Source organism: Balaenoptera physalus, assembly GCF_965194825.1.
Source record: "Balaenoptera physalus genome assembly, chromosome: 12".
Classification (NCBI taxonomy): domain Eukaryota; kingdom Metazoa; phylum Chordata; class Mammalia; order Artiodactyla; family Balaenopteridae; genus Balaenoptera; species Balaenoptera physalus.
Window position 1 is genome coordinate 77211617 of NC_138897.1, and position 21633 is coordinate 77233249.

Here is a 21633-nt window from a genome sequence, read left to right on the forward strand (position 1 = left end):
ATAAAAAATAAAGTTATAGTGATGAAACAGCCCTAGTGGTGCAAGGATGGGACGTATAGCTCTATGGTATAGAATAAAGGTCCAGAAACAGATATATGAGAACTTGATATGACAGAAAGTGGGGAAATTAAGGAGTTTTCAATAAATGGCATTAGGACAATTGCATATCCATGTGGGAAAAAGTAAATTAGAAAAAAAAAAAAAAGCAAGCCCTGGTCAGGTGTGACCTTGGGCCCAGGGCCATTGGCACACGTTGTCATGTGGGACGTTCTTCCTTAGACTCCTCCCTCCCTCCTGTGTCACTGTCACTTCCTCCAGAACCTTCCTGGACTCCCCTCCACAAGCCCGGGGTGTGCCCTCACCCGCCCTGGATCACCAGAATTCCAATCCCGGCCCACCCTTCCCCGCCAGGTAAAGAACTGTGCATGGTCAATAAGACCGTAGAGGTCATTGGCCATTGCTATTGCAGCTGGAATTGTTACTGTGTTTTGATAGGGTGACCAACACCCACCCCCAGTTTGCCCAGGACCGCTCAGGTTTGAGCGCTGGAACTCTGGGGAAACCCTCAGTCCCGGGGAACCCCAGAAGGCTGGTCAGCCTATTTAGGACGGATCTTTCACTTGATCTCCCAACCCCCGAGAGCCAGAAAGGGAATCTCCCCCCTCCTTCCATTGTAACCTTCATTCATTCATCCACTCATCCCTTTATTCAACTCCTTTATTCAGCAAGTATTTATGAAGCATCTACTACACAGCAGACACTCTTCTAGGTGCTGGGGACATAACAGCATCCCTGTCCTCAAAGAGCTCACGTTCTAGCGAGGGCAGCAAACAGTAAACTGAGAAGGTGTGATTTATTACATGGGGATGATGTCTCAGAGACCACTGCAGGGCAGGGGAGATGGGAGAGGAAAGGGGCAGTTCTAAATGCAGGTGCTGACAGGATTGGGGCAGACCTTGCCCTGGGCCAGGCTGGTTGCTTCAACACAGCTGTCCTCGCCCAGGGCCATCCTGTGCCTCACCCAGTTCTTCCGTGATGTGTGGGGAAAATCTGTGGTTGTCACAACTGGGGGGGAGGGGCCCCTGGAATCAAATGGGTGCGGCCAGGGATGCTGCTAAACCCCACACAGTGCCCAGGAGGGGCCCTCAGCAGAGGATGACCCGCCCCGAATACCCCAGTGCCGCGGGGGAGACCCTGCACTAATATTATTCAGACCCGCTGGTGCCCCCAGATCCCTGCACAGGCAGGAACTCTAACCGGGTCACCTCTGTATCCCGAGGTGACCTAGAGTGGGGCAGCCAGGAGGGCTGAGATGAGTATCGGGGGTGAAATGACAAATCTCTGTGCCCACTCTCCCCGCCGCACCCCAGGGGCGATGGCCTCTATCTCCTCCCTGTGCAGGTAGCTTTTCCCTGAGCCATTTCTTCTTGTCAAGGTCCCTGTCGCAGGTTGGGTTCCCCGAAGATGACGCTGAGAGCAAGGATTGCAGTGCAGGTGGTTGATGTGAGACGTGCAGGAACAGATACAGCTGCCATAGGGTCCCGCAATTCCACTCCTGGGCATAGATCCGGAGAAAACTCTAATTCAAAACTATACATACACCCTTGGGATTTCCCTGGTGGTCCAGTGGTTAAGACTCCGCGCTTCCAGTGCAGGGGGCATGGGTTCCATCTCTGGTCAGGGAACTAAGATCTCACATGCCGTGTGACAATAAAAGAAGAAAGAAAGAAAAAAGAAAGAAAGAGAGAAAGAGAGAAAGAGAGAGAGAAAGAAAGAAAGAAAGAGAGAAAGAGAGAGAAAGAAAGGAAGAAAGAAAGAAAGAAGAAAGAAAGAAAAGATACATGCACCCCAATGTTCACTGCAGCACTATTTACAATAGCCAAGACATGGAAGCTACCTAAATGTCCACTGATGGATGAATGGATAAAGAAGATGTGGTACATATATACCATGGAATATTATTCAGCCATAAAAAGAATGAAATAATGCTATTTGCAGCAACGTGGATGGACCTAGAGATTATCATACTAAGTGAAGTAAGCCAGAAGAGAAAGACAAGTATCATATGATCTCACTTATACATGAAATCTAAAATACGACACAAATGAACTCGTCTACGAAACAAAAACAGACTCACAGACATAGAGAACAGACTTGTGGTTGCCAAGGGGGAGAAACAGTGAGGGAGGGTTGGATTGGGAGTTTGGGGTTAGCAGATGCAAACTATTAAATATAGGATGGATAAACTACAACGTCCTACTGTCTAGCACAGGGAACTATATTCAGTATCCTGTGATAAGCCATAATGGAAAAGAAAAAAGTTTTATTTATAGGTTCCATGCCTAACTGAGCTGGCCCATCCCCTCCCATGGTTCTAAGTGCAGCCCGAGGCTGCAGACTTCCCACCGTGGTCCTCAGCTCCAGAGCAAGCCACCTGCAAACCACCCACATCTTCCCAGGGGCTGGCAACTCTCCTTTGCTACTGATTCCAAGACACATCCAGATAGCAAAAATGTGACCATGAGAAGAAACTCAGGCATGTTCAAATCAGGGAAATAACATTCTTGTCTCTGTTCAGTACTCGCTTAATTTTAGAATAGCTTAGAGTTACAAAAAAGTTGCAAAGATCTGTACAGACTGTACAGAGTGCCGTGGACCCTGACCCAGTACCCCTATTTCCAACACTTTAGTACCTTAGTACGACATGTTTATTCAACTAAGGAACCAAGATGGATACATTGTTATTAACTAAAGTCCACACTTTATTAGAATTTCCCTTGTTTTCCCCTAACATCCTTTTTCTGTCCCAGTCTCCTCTGGGCTGTGACATTTCTCAGACGTCCCTGGGTTTTGATACCTTGAAAGTTTTGAGGAGGACTGGTCAGGTATTTTGTCCCTCAATTTGTTTGTCTGTTTGTTTTCTGATGTTTTCTTATGGTTGGTCTGGAGTTATGGGGTTTGGGGCGGAAGACCCAGACAGAGATAAAAATGCCATTCTCCTCAGGTCACATCAAGGATACACACCATCAACGGGACTTATGACAAACGATTTTACCCTTGATCACCTGGCCAGTATCGTCTTTTTTTTTTTTGCTGCGTTGGGTCTTCGTTGCGTGTGGGCTTCTGTAGTTGTGGCACGGGGGCTCAGTAGTTCTGGCTCCCAGGATCTAGAGCGCAGGCTCAGTAGTTGTGGCCCACGGGCTTAGCTGATCTGCGGCACCTGGGATCTTCCCGGACCAGGGCTTGAACCTGTGTCCCCTGCATTGGCAGGCGGATTCTTTTCTTTTCTGTTTTTCTTTTGCAACCAAAACTTTAATCCCAAGGATTCTCACAAAACATATTACAAATGACAGCATGAAAAAAAAAATTGCACAGTAACTCAAAGTTCAGCTCTACAATATACTCTTAATCTGGCAGGACATTGGTATCTTGATAATCTCAAATTTCCAAAAAATATTACAAAGAGCTATGTATTCATGTACAGCAATCACAGAGGGGACTTATGACCTAACTCAAAGGTAAACTAACTTCCTTGAAACTTCTTAGATTCTAAACTCACTGGACAACCTCTTGGCTGGTGTGAAGACTAGTGGAATTTTTAAACCTCTAATCTAGGGTAAGGGTGCGGCTTTCATTTTTACCTGCTGGCTTGTGTTCACAGCACCTTTTAAAGACTGCTTGCTTAACTACATCTGCATACCATATCCCAGCTACAGAAAGTCTTTTCAATGTTTCCATAATAGTAAACATCACACTTTAGGTGGGCAGGAGTTAGAGTTTTATTATCAGTCTAGGCAAGACCAAAAATTCAAAGCAAATTCAATTTTGCTTAAGGGAACATTGTAAGGTAACAATTCTTCATATTACATGCCTCACAGGACCCATTTCAAACCAGAGAGAATGACACCTTTATGTGTCACTGTCCCAAGAGGCAAACAAATGTGAACAACTAAAACATTTAAAAAGTGCACCAAGCTTCGGAAGTCTCAAACAAAACTTGAATTTTCTGTACATACTCCTGTCCAATGAAGTTATTGCCTGTACACCACTCCTCTTGCAAAGTGGCCTTCTATTTCCTTTCATTTGACCTAGATCGGCTAGGAGACCTAGAGAAAGATCGGGACGGCTTGTGATTTCTCTCCTGGGACAGTGATCTCTCTCTTCTCCTGTATCTAGAAAGGGACCTGCTCTGGCTGACGGAGAAGGCTCTCCATCTTGGAGATGTGTGGGAGGTGGAGGACTCCTCCTCCGATAATCATCTCGAGGGCGACGACCCCAAGGAGGCGGTCACGATTTCGACTTCTCTTTTCCCCATTCGACAGGTCCACTCTTACTCCGCAGCCACATAGCGTTCTCCCATCTAGTTCTCGGACAGCATCGGCTGCATCTCGGGGATCTTCACATTCAACAAGAGCGAAGCCGGGAGGGTTTTTAGCAACCCCACACACTTCAGAGTGGTCCATAATAGCCTAAAGCTCGTTCCAATTCAGCCTTGTTACCACTGTTTCCAAGATTCCCTACATAAACTTTACAGTCCAACGGACAGGAATCACGATGCAAGACCCTCGTGGCTCCTGGGTTTCACGGGCCACAGGGTGGTCCCGGGCCTCTAGAATCTGGCAGCTGAATCTGCTCGCATAAGCTGTCCTGTGGGGATGCGTTTCCCCCTATGTGTCCAGCCTGGGACCCTGCTGTCTCTGCCCGGGCCTCCCGGGTGAGAGGGTGAACCCCAGCTCCCTGGAGCAGACACTCAGAGCCCTGGTGACCGGACTCACGGCTGACGGGGCTGGAGTGGCGGCTGGATACGTGTGGCCAGCCTGGTGGTGTTTGGCCCCGTCTGCAGTTCCAGTTCCAGCTGAGAAAGAGCCTCCCTGTGTTATTTTCTCCTGGTTGTGTAAGGATCCCTGGTGTCATTTGACAGAAATGTAGATGGTGTATTCTTTCTCTCTTTTCTCCCTGCTTCCTCTCCTCTCTCTCTGCCTCCCTCTCTCCCTGTCCCTCTTTCCCTGTTCCGCTCTCCCTCTACCTCTTTCCCTCTCCCTCTCTCTCCCTCCCTCTCTCTCTCTCCATCTGTCTCTTCCTCTCTCCCTCCCTCTCTCCCTCTCCTTCCCTCTCTCTCTTCCCTCTCCCTCTCTCCCTCTGCCTCTTTCCTCTGCCTCTTTCCTCTGCCTCTTTCCTCTGCCTCTTTCCTCTCCCTCTCTCCCTCCCCCTCTCTCCCTCCGTCTCTCCCTGTGCCTGTTTCCCTGCCCTTGTTTCCCTGTTCCGCTGTGCCTCTACCTCTTTCCCTCTCCCTCCCTCTCCCTCTCCCTCCACCTCCTTCCCTCTCTGGAGAGGGAAGGAGGTGGAGGGAGAGGGAGAGAGAGCAGGAGAGGGAGGGGGAGAGGGAGAGAGGGATAGAGGGAGGGAGGGAAAGACATCTCTCCCTCCCTCCCTCTATCCCTCTCTCCCCCCTCTCTCTCCCTCTCCCTCTCTCCCTCTCCCTTGTCTCTGCCTCTTCCTCCGTCTCTCCATCTCTGGGAGGGAGGAAGGGAAATGGAGAGATGGAGGGAGAGGGAGAGTTGGAGGGAGAGGGAGGAGAGGGAGGGAAGGAGAGGGAGGGAGGAAGAGGGAGAAAGGGAGGGAGAGAGGGATAGAGGGAGGGAGGGAAAGTCGTCTCTCCCTCCCTCCCTCCCTCCATCCCTCTCTCCCTCCCTCCCTCTCCTCCCTTTCCCTCTCCTGCCGTCTCTCCATCTCCTTTACTCCCTCCCAGAGACGGAGAGACGGAGGGAGAGGCAGAGACAAGGGAGAGGGAGAGAGGGAGAGGGAGAAGGAGGGGGGCGAGAGGGAGAGAGAAAGAAGTCTCTTCCTCCCTCCCTCTCCCTTTCTCCTCCTCTCCCTCTCTCCCTCACCCTCTCTCCCTCTCCCTCCCTCCATCAGTTTCCCTCCTTCTCACTCTCCCTCCCTCTCCCTCTCTCCCTCCCAGAGAGGGAGAGACAGAGGGAGAGGGAGAGGGGGGAGAGAGGGACACGGAGAGGGAGGGAGGGAGACAGAGAGGGAAGCAGGCACCCTCTCTCCTTCTCCCTCTCCCTACCTCCTTCTCTCTCTCCCTACCTCCTTCTCTGACTCCCCCTCTCCTTCGCTCCCTCCCTCTCCTCTCCCTCTGTCTCTCCCTCTCCCTCCCTCCCTCTAGGAGAAGGAGAGGAAGGGAGGGAGAGGGAGAGAGGGAGGGGGAGGGAGAGGGAGAGGGAGAGACGTCTCGCCCTCCTTCCCTCTCCCTCCTTCGCCCTTTCCCTTCCTCTCTCCCTCTCCCTCCCTCTGTCTCTCCCTCTCCCTCACTCCCTCCCAGAGAGGGAGAGATGGAGGGAGAGGGAGAGACGAGGGAGAGGGGGAGAGGGAGGGGGGAGAGACGGAGAGGGAGAGGGAAGAGGGAGAGAGGGAGAGAAGGAGGAGAGAGGGAAAGGGAGGAAGAGACCTCTCTCTCTCTCCCCTCTCTCCCCCTCTCTCCCCCCTCTCTCCCCCTCTCCCTTGTCTCTGCCTCTTCCTCCGTCTCTCCATCTCTGGGAGGGAGTGAGGGAGATGGAGAGACGGAGGGAGAGGGAGAGGGAGGAGAGGGAGCGAGGGAGAGGGAGAGAGAGAGAGGGAGGGAGAGAGGGATAGAGGGAGGGAGGGAGAGACGTCTTTGTCTTTCCCTCCCTCCCTCTATTCCTCTCTCCCTCTCCCCCCTCTCTCTCCCTCTCCCCCCTCCCTCTCCTGCTCTCTGTCCCTCTCCCTCCACCTCCTTCCCTCCCCAGAGAGGGAAGGAGGTGGAGGGAGAGGGAGAGAGGGAGGGAGAGAGGGAGAGGGAAAGAGGTAGAGCAAGAGCGGAACAGGGAAACAGGGACAGGGAAAGGGGGACAGGGAGAGAGGGAAAGGGAAAGAGGGAGAGGGAGAGCGGAGCAGGGAAACAGGGACAGGGAAAGAGGGAGGCAGAGAGGGAGAGGGAAACGGGGAGAGGGAGGGGGGACGGATAGAGGGAGAGGGAGAGAGGGACAGGGAAAGAGAGACAGGGATGGAGGGAGGGAGAGAGGGACAGGACAGGGCAAGAGGGACAGGGAGAGAGGCAGAGGGAGAGATGGAGGGAGAGTGAGAGGCAGGGAGGTAGAGGGAGGGAGGGAGGGAGAGAGGGAGACAGAGAGGGAGACAGGGAGAAGGGCTGATGGGGGCTCCCTCCCCCTCCCCTCCTCTGCCCTCTGCTTTCTCTTTTTTCTGCTTCAACAAACACCAGGCGCCTTTTAGATCAGCCCTGAAGTCAACGTTGATGCTTGGACGGCCTGACCTCCCCGCTGCCTTCCAGCCCAGGACCACAGCTGGGAGATGAAGTCTGCGGGGCCCTGGGCGGCGGCGTAGGCGGCGGGCTGCACAGGCACCTCCTCTGACGCCCAATCTCTCCTCGTTTACGAGGCAGCCGCCAGCTCCCCTCCCTGACTCCCCAAGATTTGGGGCCTTTTTCATATGTGTCGATAATGCCATGAGCTACTATTTAACTTTTCCACGAGGACCCATCTCCCGAAATGCAGTGGTTTTCAGCCTTGGCTGCACTAGAGAACCCCCAGGGAAGGGAGAGACGTCTGTACCTCTCTCTCTCTCCCTCTCCCTCTGTATCTCCTTCTGGCTCTCTCCCTCTCCCTCTGGGGTGATGCCCGATGAGCTCAGATTCGCAGATGTTCCCCCCATCCCCTCTCTGTGCCTTGTGTGGGGTCTGGGCCTTCTCACTGTGGCCTGGGTACAGACTTGACATTCAGACATCGGTTCCTGCAAGGACACTTGCGTTTGGTCCATACCGCGTGTGGCTGCAGTCTGTGCTTCTCCCATTTAGCATCTTCAGTAGATGGGGGCTGTGCATGAGCCCTTCATCTTCCCCGCAGACACCACTGGTGCTTGCTCAGCCTCGCGGGTGATGCGGGGGGCACGGGGGACAGTCCTGTGTCCCCACCTTCTTGGGCTGCAGACAGGCCACGTTGCTCCTGTGGTGACTGGGGGCTCCCAGGAGAACCCCACCGCAGACCCGGAGAGGTGGCCCCAGAGAAGGTGGCGTACGCCTGGGGCCGGGCCTCACCAGCCAGCCATGGGCCACCTGCAGCAACAGGCCTCTCGCCGTCCAGGGGCTGGGTGTTGGGGCGCCGTGGGGATGAGCTGCTGTCTGCACAGCAGCCGAGTTTGTATTGTTGAGCCCGGGGAGGCCCCTGGGTGACTCCTGGAGAGCCTGGTCGCATTTCTTCCTGCCCTTGGCCTTAGAGCTCATCACGGTTCACGCCGTTTCTGGTTCCAAAAGGACCTGTGTTCATAAAGGCCACGTGTTAGGACAGCACCAAAGTGTCTAGAAATCCGGGCCAGGAGGAGGAGGGAGGGGGATTGGCTGTGCCCGCCAGTGGCCTGAGAGCCCTGTCCGCCCACAGACACCTGGCCCGGGGCCTGTGGGGAGGGCGTGGCCCACGGTCCCCAGCGCTGGCCGTCTCTGGGTTCCAGGAGAAGTGCGCGATCCTCGGGGAGCTGGTAAGGCTGCAGGCTCAGAAGTCCCACCTGCTGGGGTTCAGCACGCGTGCCGACTCCGTGCTGGAGGTGAACATGGCCAAGACCAGCCAGGTGGTGGCCACTTCCCTAGGTAACCCCGCCTCCCCGAGTCCCAGTGGGGATGGGGCTCAGGCGGACCTTGACTGGACGTGGTGCTGCCTGAGACCCCACTGTGTCAGCCCTTGGGGGTCGCCTTCCCCAACCCTTCATTCTGCCTCGAGGGGCGTGGGGTGGGGGGCGGCTGGGAGGCTGCCACAGGGACATAGCCGAGCCTCTCCCCTCCGCCCGCAGATGAGCTGGCCCAGAAGCTGAAGCCCCTCGGGGAGCAGGAGCGGCCGTGATCCTGGAGCTAAAGAAGGCTGAGTGCCAGAGGCGGGGCCTGCACTTTGACGGGACCATCAACGTCTAGGACCTGCGCTACTACATGAACCAGGGGAGGAGACGCGCTACCACGTGGACCAGTACCTGCTCAATGAGTCCTTCCCCATGCAGGTGGTCATGCGCGGGCGGCTGGGCATCTCCCAGGAGCTGCTGGGGCTGACCTTCGACGTGGAGGAAGGCGCCAACATGTGTCATGAAGATGAAGATGTGAGGCTCTACATGGTCTGGGACGCGGCCTCGGGCAAGGTCATCCATCAGCAAGTTCTACCTGGACCTCTACCCTCGGTGCATGCGTGGGGGAACCTGTCGGCCGTGGGCCAGGGCTCCTCTGTGGAAGCGGGGCCTCACCCACGTCCCTCCCCAGGGAAGGGAAGTCCGGGCACATGGCCTGCTTTGGCCTGCAGCCGGGTTGCCTGCAGCAGGATGGGAGGCGCCAGATCGCCATCGCGGCCATGGTGGCCAACTTCACCAAGCCTACGCCCAACCCGCCCTCCCTGTTGCAGCATGATGAGCTGGAGACCTACTTCCATGGGTTCTGGCAAGCGATGCACCAGCTCTGCTCCCACGAGGGTGCGGGCGAGGGGCTGCAGGCAGGGGGCGGGGAGGGCCCGGGCTCTCCCCTGGTCCTCAGGCAGGCCCTCGCCACGGGATTCTTCCGCTGATGTCACCCCGCACGTGGCGACGCCCTTGGTGTCAGTTGCCATCATCAAACCCCACGCACTGGGCGCGTAAACAACGGAAGTGGATGTCCTCGAGACTCTGGAGGCTGGAAGTCCCAGATCAAGGAGTCAGGACTGGTTCCCTGCAAGTGAAATACATGTATTCAAGAGTTGCCTTTAAAAAAGACAAAATAGAAGAAAGGAACGTTGCATGCAAGTCTGGTGACAGGCGGTGATGAGAACCAGAGGGTAGGCTCTGGGGCCGGGAGCACCGCGCCCTGTGAGGCCCTGGGGCTGCTGCCAGTCTCAGTGGAGGCTCAGCAAGTCCCAGTGACTTCCCAATGGGGGGGGTCCCCAGCTGAGCGTCTGGGCCCAGGACCCAGTGCTCGTTCAGTCTTCCTGCGGTCAGCCCTTCGCCCTGAGAGTGATGCTCTCACAGGCTGCACCGGAGCGCGTGGGGACACTTTACTGAGCTGTGCAGCCGTCACTACTGCCCTGTTCTGGAACATTTCCCTCACCCCAAAAATGTCCCTCACGCCCTTAGTTATCATTCCCTCCCCTCCCCTGCCCCTGACAACCAGGAACCCACTCTGACTCTGTGGATCTACCTGTTCCGGACGTTTCCCCTCAGTGGGGTCACACCCTGTGTGTCCTTCTGTGTCTGACTTCTCTCGCTGAGCATCGTGTTCTCAGGGTGCATCCACGTGGCAGCGAGTGTCAGGGCTTCACACCTTTGCGTGGCTGAGGGCCGGAAAAAAGACAAACGAAACGAAAGGCACGTTGCCTGCGACTCTGGTGACAGCCGGTGATGAGAACCAGAGGGAAGGCTGTGAAGCCGGGAGCGCCGCGCCCTGTGAAGCCCTGGCGCTGCTGCCAGTCTCGGCGGGGCACAGGCAGCGCCGTCCCCCAGGAGCTGCTGGACAAGCTCATCAACTGCCGTCTGGCCAACCCCGGTGCAGCCGGGCTGAGGGAAAGGAAAGGGGCTCCCGGACCGCCCGGCTGGAAAGCGTGGCCTGGACACAGTGCCAGCCCCCCGTCTCCTTCCTCCCGCCCTCCAGGCCTCTTCAACCTGCGCCAGATCGTCCTGGCCAAGGTGGACCAGGCCCTGCACACGCAGACGCCCTCGGACCCGGCCCAGGACAATGCCCGCCTCTGCCAAGAGATCCTCAGGGTCCCAGCCACGCCAGGTAGCCAAGCGCGCGCCGGGCCCACCTTAGCGGTCGGTTGGCGGCTACTGCCCAGGTCAAGAGAATCCTCTGGTGGTGTGTGAAGGGGGACCGACTGACGGGCTCTGGCCGAGGCCCGCTGACCTCTGGCCTCTTCCTGCCTGGATTCCTGGGCTGGTCCCTCCAGCTGTGGCCCGCGGAGTCCGAGGGTGGGGTGGCGTATCTGCACGTGCTTTCTGGAGAGCCTGGAAGAGGCAGGAGAGGGCTTCATACACTGGACGGAACGCATCGACGAGGTTTGCCCGAGCGTGTCGGTGCGGAGACGCAGTTCACTCCCTCGTGAGCGCTTTAACCCGCGCCCTCCACGTGCTGGAGGGCGAGCCCTGACTCATCCCTCGGAGCCTCGGGCAGCTGTTCTTGTAAGAGGCTTAGGGGTGAACCCTCGTGAGCTTCAGCAGAAAGTCGGCAAAGATTGATTTGTGTTCCTCCACTGAGTTGCCCGCAAGGTCCCCGTTTTCTAGAAGTGTTGGGCCAATACTCCCTCTGGTGGCAGGGGACTCAGACAGGGCTGCTTTGAGGCCCCAAGCTCTGGGCTCTGGGGAAGGGGCACGGAGCGGCCAGGGGGCCGGGCAGGAGCCTCTCCGCGTGTGTCCCAGGGACCCACCTGCCTGCGACCTTCGGCCGCCTGGCAGGAAGCTACGACGCCCAGTCCTATGGCTACCTGTGCAGCGAGGTGTACTCCGCGGACAAGGTCCACACACGTTTCAAGCAGGAGGGCACCCTGAGTGGCAAGGTGAGAGGCCGGCCTGCCATGCAGACCAACACGGAGGTCCTTGGCCTGGGCCTAGATGCTTGTGCCGCCCGCCTGGGCCTGCCAGGCTCTGAGGGCCCTGCCCTGGACCCCCTGCTCCCCTGCCCTTTGTTGAGTCACAGCAGAGGTGGCCACACCCACGCCCTCCGTGAAGGCGGAGCTCCACCCTCCTGCAGCCCCGCCCCCTCTCCGCAGGTTGCCATGGACGACAGAAGCTGCATTCTGAGGCCGGGGGCTCCGAGGATGCCAAGGGCATGGTGAAGCTCTTCCTGGGTTGTGACCCCACGCAGGACGCCTTCCTCCTGAGCAAAGGGCTGCAGGTTGAGGGCTGCAAGCCGCCGGCCTGCTGACGGCACGGGGTTTTGCCCCCTCAGGCGGGCCGGGTGCCTTAGCGCCCTGTCGGGGCGGGGGAGGGGCCGCGTGTCCTCCCAGCCCCTGAGTCCCCGGCTGCCGGCCTAGGCCAAAAGTCTTCACCTGGAAGTGTCTGGAGAGCCTGGCATCAAGGTTCCCCCTTGTTGCACTAATGCAATCCCTTCCTGGGAGCTTTCCTGGTAACAAAACGGATCTTTGAAAACGCAGCCATTAATAAAAAGACTCTACTCCTGGTCTCTGCCTGCCGTCCCTTCCACCACAGGAGTGGCATGGGGGCCGTCACACTGGGGGGAGTTCTGACCTTGGTCAGGGATCAGCCCTGGGGCCGTGGTGACGCGTCTGGGTCACTGGGAGACGGCTGAGCTGTGGGGTGAGTTCAGACGGCGATGGTGCCCCGCACCCCGGCTGGGCAGGCTCTCCAGTGAGGGGGTGTCAGTTTCCTGCCGGCCTCTCGCCCGTCACTGTTGGGCATCTCGGGGGCTGTGATTGGCTGGAGCTGGTTCTGGCGGTGGGGACAGCTGCGGGAAGCCCGGCTGTGGCTGTCCCTGTCCCCATGTCCTGTCCTCCTGCTCACGGCCGGCCGGCTGGCTCCCTCTGGTCATCGGCAGCTGCTGAAGTCTGGACCACAGCAAGGGGCCGCCTTCCTGGGTCCTAGTGATTCTTCCCAAAGGCCTTAGGGATGTGTTTTGGTGGCAGTAGGAATTCGGAGAGGGTGCTGCACCACTGGAGCGGTAGGGTGGCTCTGGACCGTCCCGTGTGTCCTTCCCTGGCCTTTGAGCTCCTCGGGAGCCCTGCCTCCGGCCCTTCGCCCCCACAAAGGACGCCAGGCAGCGGAGCGAGGGCGCGGGCGGCGCCCCGACCTTCTCCCCGTGGCCCAGGTGGGCAGGCCGTGCCACGCTCTGTCCTCCCCTCAGCCTGCCCGCCCGTTCTCACCCCCCCAGGCCAGTCGGTTGTGGACCAGGCTGTGATGTCTGCCCTTCTGCAGACCCGGCTCAGCTCCCTGCACCCACTTCTGTGCCTTCTGTGTTCTGGGCTGGTCGCAGGCCCAGAGCCGGTGGGCAGGCACCCCGTTGCCGGGAGGGCTGTCCGTGTGAATTCCCTGCGTCTTGAAAAGGAGCACAGCCGGCCTTCCATCAGGCACCTCTCGATGGATATGGAAGAGGGCATGTCAGGGCCTGGGGGCTGCTCGTCTTCCCGTGCACCGAGCCCCCAGATGGTCCCCGTGCAAAATCCAGGTGTGGCGTTGGCACCCCAGCCGTGTGCCAGGCAGTCCGTGGCAGGCGCCACAGGCCTCGGGCTGGTGGGCCACAGGGTTCCTGAGCGGCAGGTCAGGACTGAGAGGGTGAGGCCTCTCCCTGGGTCCAGGGCCCAGGCTGACGCCGGCTGGAGGCCCCTCCGCTCACCGCCCGCTCCCCCCAGCCCCTGCCCTCACGTGAGCCCCCAGGGCTGAGCTCAGGTGTTGGATGCCCAGGCTCCCCGGCAGCCCAGCCCGTTCCCAGTCCTCCGTGGTCACTGAAGGACTTGGAAGCAGGTTGCCCCACAGAGACTGCTGTTCCCCGAGCCCTGGGCAGGGGGCAGGGAGGACGGGCACAGGGCCCTGCAGGGGTGTGGTCGCCGGGGCAGCCGCAGCAGCTCCACACAGTAAGTAAGAGCATCTCACCAAAACCAGTGCGTTTCTCCAGCTGCCCCGGGACCTGAGCTGAGGTCCTGGGGCAGGAAAGGGCAGCAGTGCAGCTGTTAGCTGTCACTGGGGGTCGACTGTGGCCCGGTGCCACCTCTTAGATCCTCCCCCGTCCCCTTCCGGGGTTGCGACCGGACCCCTGCCAATTGGGTTCTCACTCCTCCCCATCCCCTACGCCTGCTCCATGAAGGTGGAAGGAACACATTTTTAAAAAGGTTGGAGCCTGGGCTTCCCTGGTTGCGCAGTGGTTAAGAATCCGCCTGCCAATGCAGGGGACAAGGGTTCAAGCCCTGGTCCGGGAAGTTCCTACATGCCGCGGAGCAATGAAGCCCGTGTGCCGCAACTACTGAGCCTGCACCCTAGAGCCCAAAAGCCACAACTACTGAGTCCTCGTGCCCCAACTACTGAAGCCCGCGCGCCTAGAGCCTGTGCTCCACAACAAGAGAAGCCACCGCAATGAGAAGCCCACGCACCGCAATGAAGAGTAGCCCCAGCTCACCGCAACTGGAGAAAGCACGCACGCAGCAAGGAAGACCCAACGCAGCCAAAAATAAATAAATAAAATAAATAAATAAATTTTTAAAAATCATATTAAATACCTATTAATGAGATTTTAAAAAACAGTCAGTTAGTTAGTTAGTTAGTTAATTGTGCCGGGTCTTAGTTGCCACAGGCCAGCTCCTTAGTTGTGGTAAGGAGATATTTTATATTCTTTTTTGTTCCTGAACAAAGGCCTCAGAATCCAGTATCTATTTGATAACGCTCACAGCATAGCTCAGCACGGAATAGCCACATTGTTTTTCTTTGGCTGCTATGTACCAAACAGCCTTTTGTGCTGTTTTACCAAATGCATGTATTTAATACCTGTTTTAAAAAACATAGTGAGATCTCAAAACTTTAAATTGACTAAAGTAAGATTCTCTCTGTAGTACTACTTATTTGACCAACACCACCTGATAACACCGGTGTGGTGCACTGAGCCTTACTCTAGCATATCGGGATAAACCCTGTTTCGACAAGTGTTCATCCTCCAAGTCCCCAAGGCCTCTCACACACTGCCAGTGAAACTGCTTCCTGCGTGGGAAAGAGTGCCGCAGTTCATTTCTTTAGAAGCTTGAAGGCTATGTAAGCCCTCCAAAAGGTTAGAGGGCAAAGAACAACTCTAAAACTGGCACATTTGTTTTAAAAAAAAAAGACTTGTCAACATTACAAGAGCCAGCTTGCTTTCACTTGTGACACGTTTTCTTAGGAGGCAAGGGATGTGGCCATGTGACTTGGACAAGCTGTTTCCCTCTGTCTCAGTGTCCCACCTGTGAGTGGGTAGTCTGACTAAACTTAATTACAGACATCTGAATAAGGATCATGAACAGTGGCATCTAATTTCCAAAATAAAAACAGGAGAATGAGTATGTCTTTTACAACAGGACGTCAAGTCTACCTCTAAGATATTGGTAGCCTTGAGTCCATTGCCTCTCACTGAGTGCAAGTGTGCCCCCCAGGGGACATCTGGGAAAGTCTGAAGGTGATTTTGGTTGTCACAACTGGGAGGAGAGAGAGGGAATGTTACGGGCACCTAGTGAGTAGAGGTCGGGACCTTGCTAAACACTCTACGATGCACAGGACTCACACACCACAGCAAAGGTTTATCTGGCCCCAAAAGTCAATGCCTTGGTTGAGAAACCCTGCCTTAGAGCAAACCACGGATACTCATCTTTAGCAGGTAACAGGGCATTTACTACCCACCTGTAAACCTACAGACTTCCCGACTTACACAGCTAATCCTGTGGCAGGAATGAAATAGATAGCGTGTGACCATCTGGTATTATCTAGGTTTGCCCCTCAAGTCACATGGGACAGTGCTAGAGACTGACATTTTCTATATTGGAGGTCTTTGGCAAGCCACCAGTTTTCTAACCTAAAAAGTCTAAGCAGCATTATTACAATACACATAATAACACGACAATTCTGCTTTTACAGAGAAATTAGATGTGGGAAAGGAGCTTATCTGACATCAGAAGCAAATGCTTTGAACACATCACATCTGCTGGTTCGACTGTCAAATCTTGACAGCTGGAGACGTAGGAAGGTAAACAGGAGCGAACAGACCAAAGTTACGGGCCTGCTGAGTCCTCGGGTCTAACCATAATACCTTCGTACTGCCCTGGGTCCAGGGATGTGTTCTAACACCCTCTCATCGAAAGACAAAGGAGAAGCCACAATGAGACGGTAGGAGGGGCGCAATCAGAGTAAAATCAAATCCCATAACTGGTGGGTGGGTGACTCACAGACTGGCGAACACTTATACCACAGAAGTCCGCCCACTGCAGTGAAGGTTCTGAGCCATCCCGGGGCTGAATCCCTGGCCATTTTCACTGCCAACCCTCATTCCTTTAGTGATCTAAACCAGAACTGTGGTCCTCAACATCTTACAGATTTTTTTTTTTTTTTTGCTTTATCATACATCTCCTCTGCTAGAATGTCAGTCCCTTGGGGTGGAGATTTTTGTTTTGTTCACAGATGTATTTCCTGGCCTAGGGCAGTGGCCACCACATTTTAGGTGCTCCTGAAATATCTGTTGAATGAACCAGTGAATGAATGAGCCCACATCCTGACCACCATGTCACTTAGGACCTAAAAGACCTCAGAGTGTACTTGTCTTCTTATGTGCCTGGGGGCGTCCAGGTGAGGGGGGCTCACAGAGGTTTAGATCCAGACAAGGCTTGTGTTGAATCTGCCTTCTGACACTCACCCTCTGGGTGATCTTAGACAAGCGTCTCTACAAGCCTCTCTCTGGAGCTCACTTTCCTCATCCTGGGGGGTAAGAATATCGACCTCCAAATACGTGACAGAATTCTACCAGACGTTGCACAAAGCTCAGAGCATGGGCCCTGCGTGGAGTGCGGACAGCATTCCTCCAGCCCCTGGAATGACAGGGATGATATTCTTCGTCACATCCACAGCCTCGGCCTCATCAATGACATCACACCTGGCAGCTGACGACAAAGCTCCACAGGTACATCCTCTCACCCAATCACAGCAGCGGAAATTCTGGTGAAAGGGAGGCCAGGGCGAGCTCCAACCCCATTGTTCAAGACTACGTGAGATTTGCTCGGTGCCACGTTGGTGAAAATACGAATAGCCGGACTTGAACTTGAGGCTGACATGTGCCAATCCCTGTGGTCTCTGATCCCACTGTCCCAGCTCGAAGTGTCCATCTCCCCTCGCACTTTTCCTCCTGCCAATCCAGCCCGTCACCCGGTGCCGGGGACGTTGCCTGCTCGGTACCTCCAGGGTCTGCCCACCTCCCCGGGGCAGGCAGCTCCGCTCTCACCTCCCTGGCCTCCTTCCTATCGTGTCTCCACACTGCAGTCTGGGTGAACTTTCTAGGACATGAATCTGACCATACCCCCCGCTGCCTAGAATCCTTCATGGCTTCTCATTGCTCTTGGGTTAAGACCAACGTTTTCTGTGAGGCCTGCAAGGGCTTGAGGTCTGAGCCCAGATGACATCTCCCGCCTTGCCCTGTACTGCGCTCCCTGCTCTCTGTCACATTCACCGGCACACCTCTCCCCCTGAGGGCCCCCGGCTCCCAGAGGAATGAGGTCTGCCTGCTGCCCACCACCAAACCCCAGTCTGCCATCTCAGGCTCAGTGGCCACACATGCGCTATGTGTTAGCTTGTCATCTCCCCCATCCCCGACTCCCCCCAGCAAGGACACAGATCCCATCAGTGCGTTTGCCGCCATATAGCATGGTACCCAGCACACGGTAGCTGCTCAGGACACTTGAGGAACACATGAACGAATGAACACACAAATGAATGAAAGCTCACCCAGGCACATGCACAGACGTTTCTGCACTCAGACTCCCCCACCCTGCTGTGCAGGCCTTGTCAGGGCTTTGACAAAGACAGATTCTAACCCCAGACTGGATTCAGCACCCCGCCGCCCCTTGCTCCCTCACCTTCAGCTTCAGCACCTTTCTTCTCAAAGGCGGCACAGAGGCGCTCGAGCACCACGCCGTCCCCGGAGCCCTCCACCTGGACCTCCTCATCCAGGACCCAGAAGAGGCCTGTGGCATCCTCAGTACCTCCTCCGGCTGGCAAGCGGACCTGGCAGGAGATCAGGATACACTGAGGAGTCCTGATCCCCTGATGGAGGCCGTTTCTCTTCCCACCCGTGGGAGTCGGGGGACCTGCCTCCCAGGCATCACAGGCCTAGATCCACACTCCCTACACCCCACACTCCCACTCACTGCAAGACTCTCAGTGTCGAAGCCACAAAACTAACAATCTCTTGGTTACCAGGGGTCCAGATCCTGCCTCTGTCTTCATTTCCAGGGTGACCTTGGGCAACTTAACTGCACCTCTCTGAGCCTCATTTTTCCTCTTTTGCAAGACGGAGACTGGTAATACTTTCCTCCCAGGGCTGTCGTGAGGGTTTAATAAGGGCAAGCACTCTGTAAACTACACATCTCTGGCTCCACACAGGCAGCTGGTCTATTCGTGCACAGCCAAACATGAAAGGATTAATCCCATCCGCATCACTTCCTCTTAGAAGTCTTAGTATTTTTTTAAACTAAAATCTTGAGGGAAAAAAAAAAGTTCCCAAAGCATGTCTTAGAGAAGGTGAAGTTGGTTCAGCGGCACAGACGCGGAATTCTAAATCTAGCCACCAGTGTCAGAGACCATCCAGGCGACCCTGACGCTTTGCATACAGGAAACTGAAAGAGGTCCAGAGAGTCTGCGGGACTTACCCGAGGGCCCACAGTGGGCTGACACATCTGAAAATGGTGCCAAATGGTTAAAGTGGGAATGTGATGCATATGATGGCCAACGGTCCCAGTGCGCCTGGGGCCAGGGGCTTCCCAGGACGTAAGGATTTCAGTGCTGAGGCCAGCAAAGTCCCTGGCACACCAGCACAGTTGGTCACCCTAATTCAGGAATATTAGTCCACACCCCACTGAGAGGGGTCCAGAGAGGGGAAGGGGCACGTACAGGGTCACATAGAGAGGCCCAGGGGCAGAAGTGGACCTGGATCCCAGGTATCCTGAATCTTCACCTTGGCCTTATTTGCTGGGGTTGAAACCTACAGTCAGCCCATCCCCAGAAGGTAGCTGTTCCAGCCACTGCCCAGGGGTCCCGGGGATACCATGGTCCTTCCCTCCTTGCACTGCCCGGGTGGTCCCTTCAGGCCTGCCCCTCCCAGGTGAGGAAGCAGGACAGGGATGGGGAACCAGCCCGAGAGGTGCCAGCAAGCAGCAGCAGCAGCAGCAGGTGTGATGGGCCGGCTGGGCTCACAGACTGAGAGAGCTTTGCAGGGGCAGGTACAGCCCGCTGTGAGCTCAGAGAAACCAAGGGACCAGGACAAGGTGTCCAAGTGCAGGAGAAACGCAACCTGCGGGACACCTACTGTGGGCCACACACCCTGCAGGGGCTTTATGTGCCAGATACCACGGGCGTTCACGACAACCCAGGGGATACCATCTATCGTTCCCACTTGGGGATGAGGAAGCTGAGACTTGGAGAGGTTAAGTGACGTGCCCAAGGTCACCAAGATCGGACCGGAGCCCAGCAAGTTCCATGGCCCAAGCACTTTCACACCAAGATGCGCAATGGCCGAGGGCAGCTCTGGGAGACGGTTGAGCATAGGTGCAGATCTGGGGTCAGCACAGTGGGGTCTGGGGCTGGGGGAAGGGAGATAAAGACTCAGGTATCCCCCAAACTAAAGCCTGTCTGCCTCCAAGGAACTCAAGAGCCTGGATCCACCATCACCCCCACTCTCCATCCCCCAGGGGCCCCTACTGTCCCAGTCTCTGCTGGGCACAGCACCTTCGTCTGAACACCCCATCTTTCCAGGTGACAGTGGCTGGAGACCACTGGGCACCGGCCCTGGACTCCCCTCACCTCAGACCACAGCCCAGGTGTGGGTGCGTTCTAAGACGCAGACTCAGATTCGCAACCTGATGGGATGTAAATATTCTTTGCCCAGGCCACACCCCTCAGACCAATCAACGCAGAATCGGGGAGTGGGTCCCAGGCGTCAGTGTTTTTAACAATCCCTGGGTCACGCTAGGTGCAGGCAGCTTTGAGATCCAGTAGCTCAAAGACTCAAATCTGCCAGGATTTCTAAAAAGGCCGTGCGGCATCTGAGAGGCCGTGTTACCTGCGAGGGACTCTGATCCACAGCAGCCACCGTGGTCCCCAGGGACGGCTCCGGGAGGGCAAACTGCACAGCAACGTCTTCCTAGAAAGTCACAGAAGTGCAGCGTTAGCTCCTGCCACGAGCTGAAGGGGAAGAAGCTTCTGAAGGAGGAAATAAAAGTGAGGACTTTCATCGTCACACTTTGGCCATTTTTTATCATTATTTTTTAATTGTGGTAAGAGTAGACGTGGCATAAAATTTAACATTTAAATCATTTTTAAGTGCATGGTTCATTGGTGTAAAGTACATTCACACTGTTGTGTAACTGTCACTACCATCCATCTCCAAAATGTTTCTCACCTTGCAAAACTGAAACTCTGCACCCATTAAACACTAACTCCCCATTTCCCTCTCCCTATTTCTGTGTCTATGAATCTGACTACTATAAATATCTCGTATGAACAGAATCGTACAGGATTTGTCCTTTTGTGACTGGGTTATTGCACCCTTAGCATAATGTCCTCAAGGTTCATCCAGTCGTAGCATGTGTCAGAATTTCCTTCCTTTTTATGGTTGAATAATAGCCCCTTGTGTGAATAGATCACATTTCTTTATCCATCCATTCACTGATGGACACTTGGGTTGCTTCTACCTTTTGGCTATTACAAACGATACTGCTGTGAACATGGGTGTACAAATATCTCTTCAAGACCTTGCTTGAAATTCTTTTGGGTAGATACCCAGAAGTGGAATTGCTGGATCAAATGATAGTTTTATTTTTAATTTTTTGAGAAAACACCATACTGTATTCCACAGCAGCTGCACCATTTTTATTGTGCACAAGGGTTCCAGCTTCTCTACATCCTCCCCAACACTTCTCACTTTTTTTAGTCTAGTGGGTGTGAAATGGTATCTCAATGTGGTTTTGATTTGCATTTCCCTGAACTAGTGATGCTGAACATCTTTTCGTGTATTTATGGACCATCTGTATATCTTCTTTGGAGAAATATCTATTCAACTCCTTTGCCCATTTTTTTAAAAAAATTAATTAATTTATTTATTTATTTAGGCTGTGGTGGGTCTTCGTTTCTGTGCGAGGGCTTTCTCCAGTTGCGGCGAGCAGGGGCCACTCTTCATCACGGTGCGCGGGCCTCTCACTATCGTGGCCTCTCTTGTTGCGGAGCACAGGCTCCAGACGCACAGGCTCAGCAGTTGTGGCTCACGGGCCTAGCCGCTCCGCGGGACGTGGGACCTTCCTGGACCGGGGCGTGAACCCGTGTCCCCTGCATTGGCAGGCGGACTCTTAACCACTGCGCCACCAGGGAAGCCCCCTTTGCCCATTTTTAATCGGGTTCTTTGTTTATTTGTTTTTTATCATCACCCCTTAGCCTTTGTGTGAGAAGAAAGGATACAGACCAGCATCCCAATAACATCCTAATATTGTTCTTCAGGGTGGTCAGCAATCACGGTGAGAGCTTTATCAGGAACTGCGCCACAAATCGGTTATAAAGTTAGGACTAGAGTCTCCTTTTCTTGCTTAGTGACACGCTGCTATAGAAAAACAATTTTGTTCAGTGCCTGCCTCAGTTTACAAAGATCTCTCAAGCCATCACCTCCTTGGAGCCTCTTGACAAATCTATCAGGGGGACAGAGAAGGGATTATTCACACCAAAAAGCAGGAGTTAAGAGACTCTGGAGAAAGTCACATGTGGGCTCCAACCCTCGCTCAGCCACGGAGGGGCTGTGTGTCTTGGGAGAGTTGCCTGACCTCTCTGAAACTCAGCTGTGAAAGGGCTAATGATGGAGATGAACTTAGAAGGCCGTTGGGAGGGTTGGATGTGATAAGACATCCACGGCTCTGAACGTGGTAAAGCGGTAAGTGTTTTCTGCTA

General features: G+C 55.1%; 1 pseudogene across 1 annotated transcript; it reads left to right on the top strand.

Moving 5' to 3' along the window:
* The first annotated feature begins 1464 nt into the window (after nucleotides 1–1464).
* On the top strand, nucleotides 1465–11971 carry LOC309639622 (thimet oligopeptidase-like; annotated as a pseudogene). Its single transcript has 10 exons — nucleotides 1465–1510; nucleotides 4177–4322; nucleotides 7967–8031; nucleotides 8415–8620; nucleotides 8821–9195; nucleotides 9275–9567; nucleotides 10463–10522; nucleotides 10628–10756; nucleotides 11392–11528; nucleotides 11742–11971. The product of its transcript is annotated as a thimet oligopeptidase-like (transcript).
* The last annotated feature ends 9662 nt before the right edge of the window (nucleotides 11972–21633 follow it).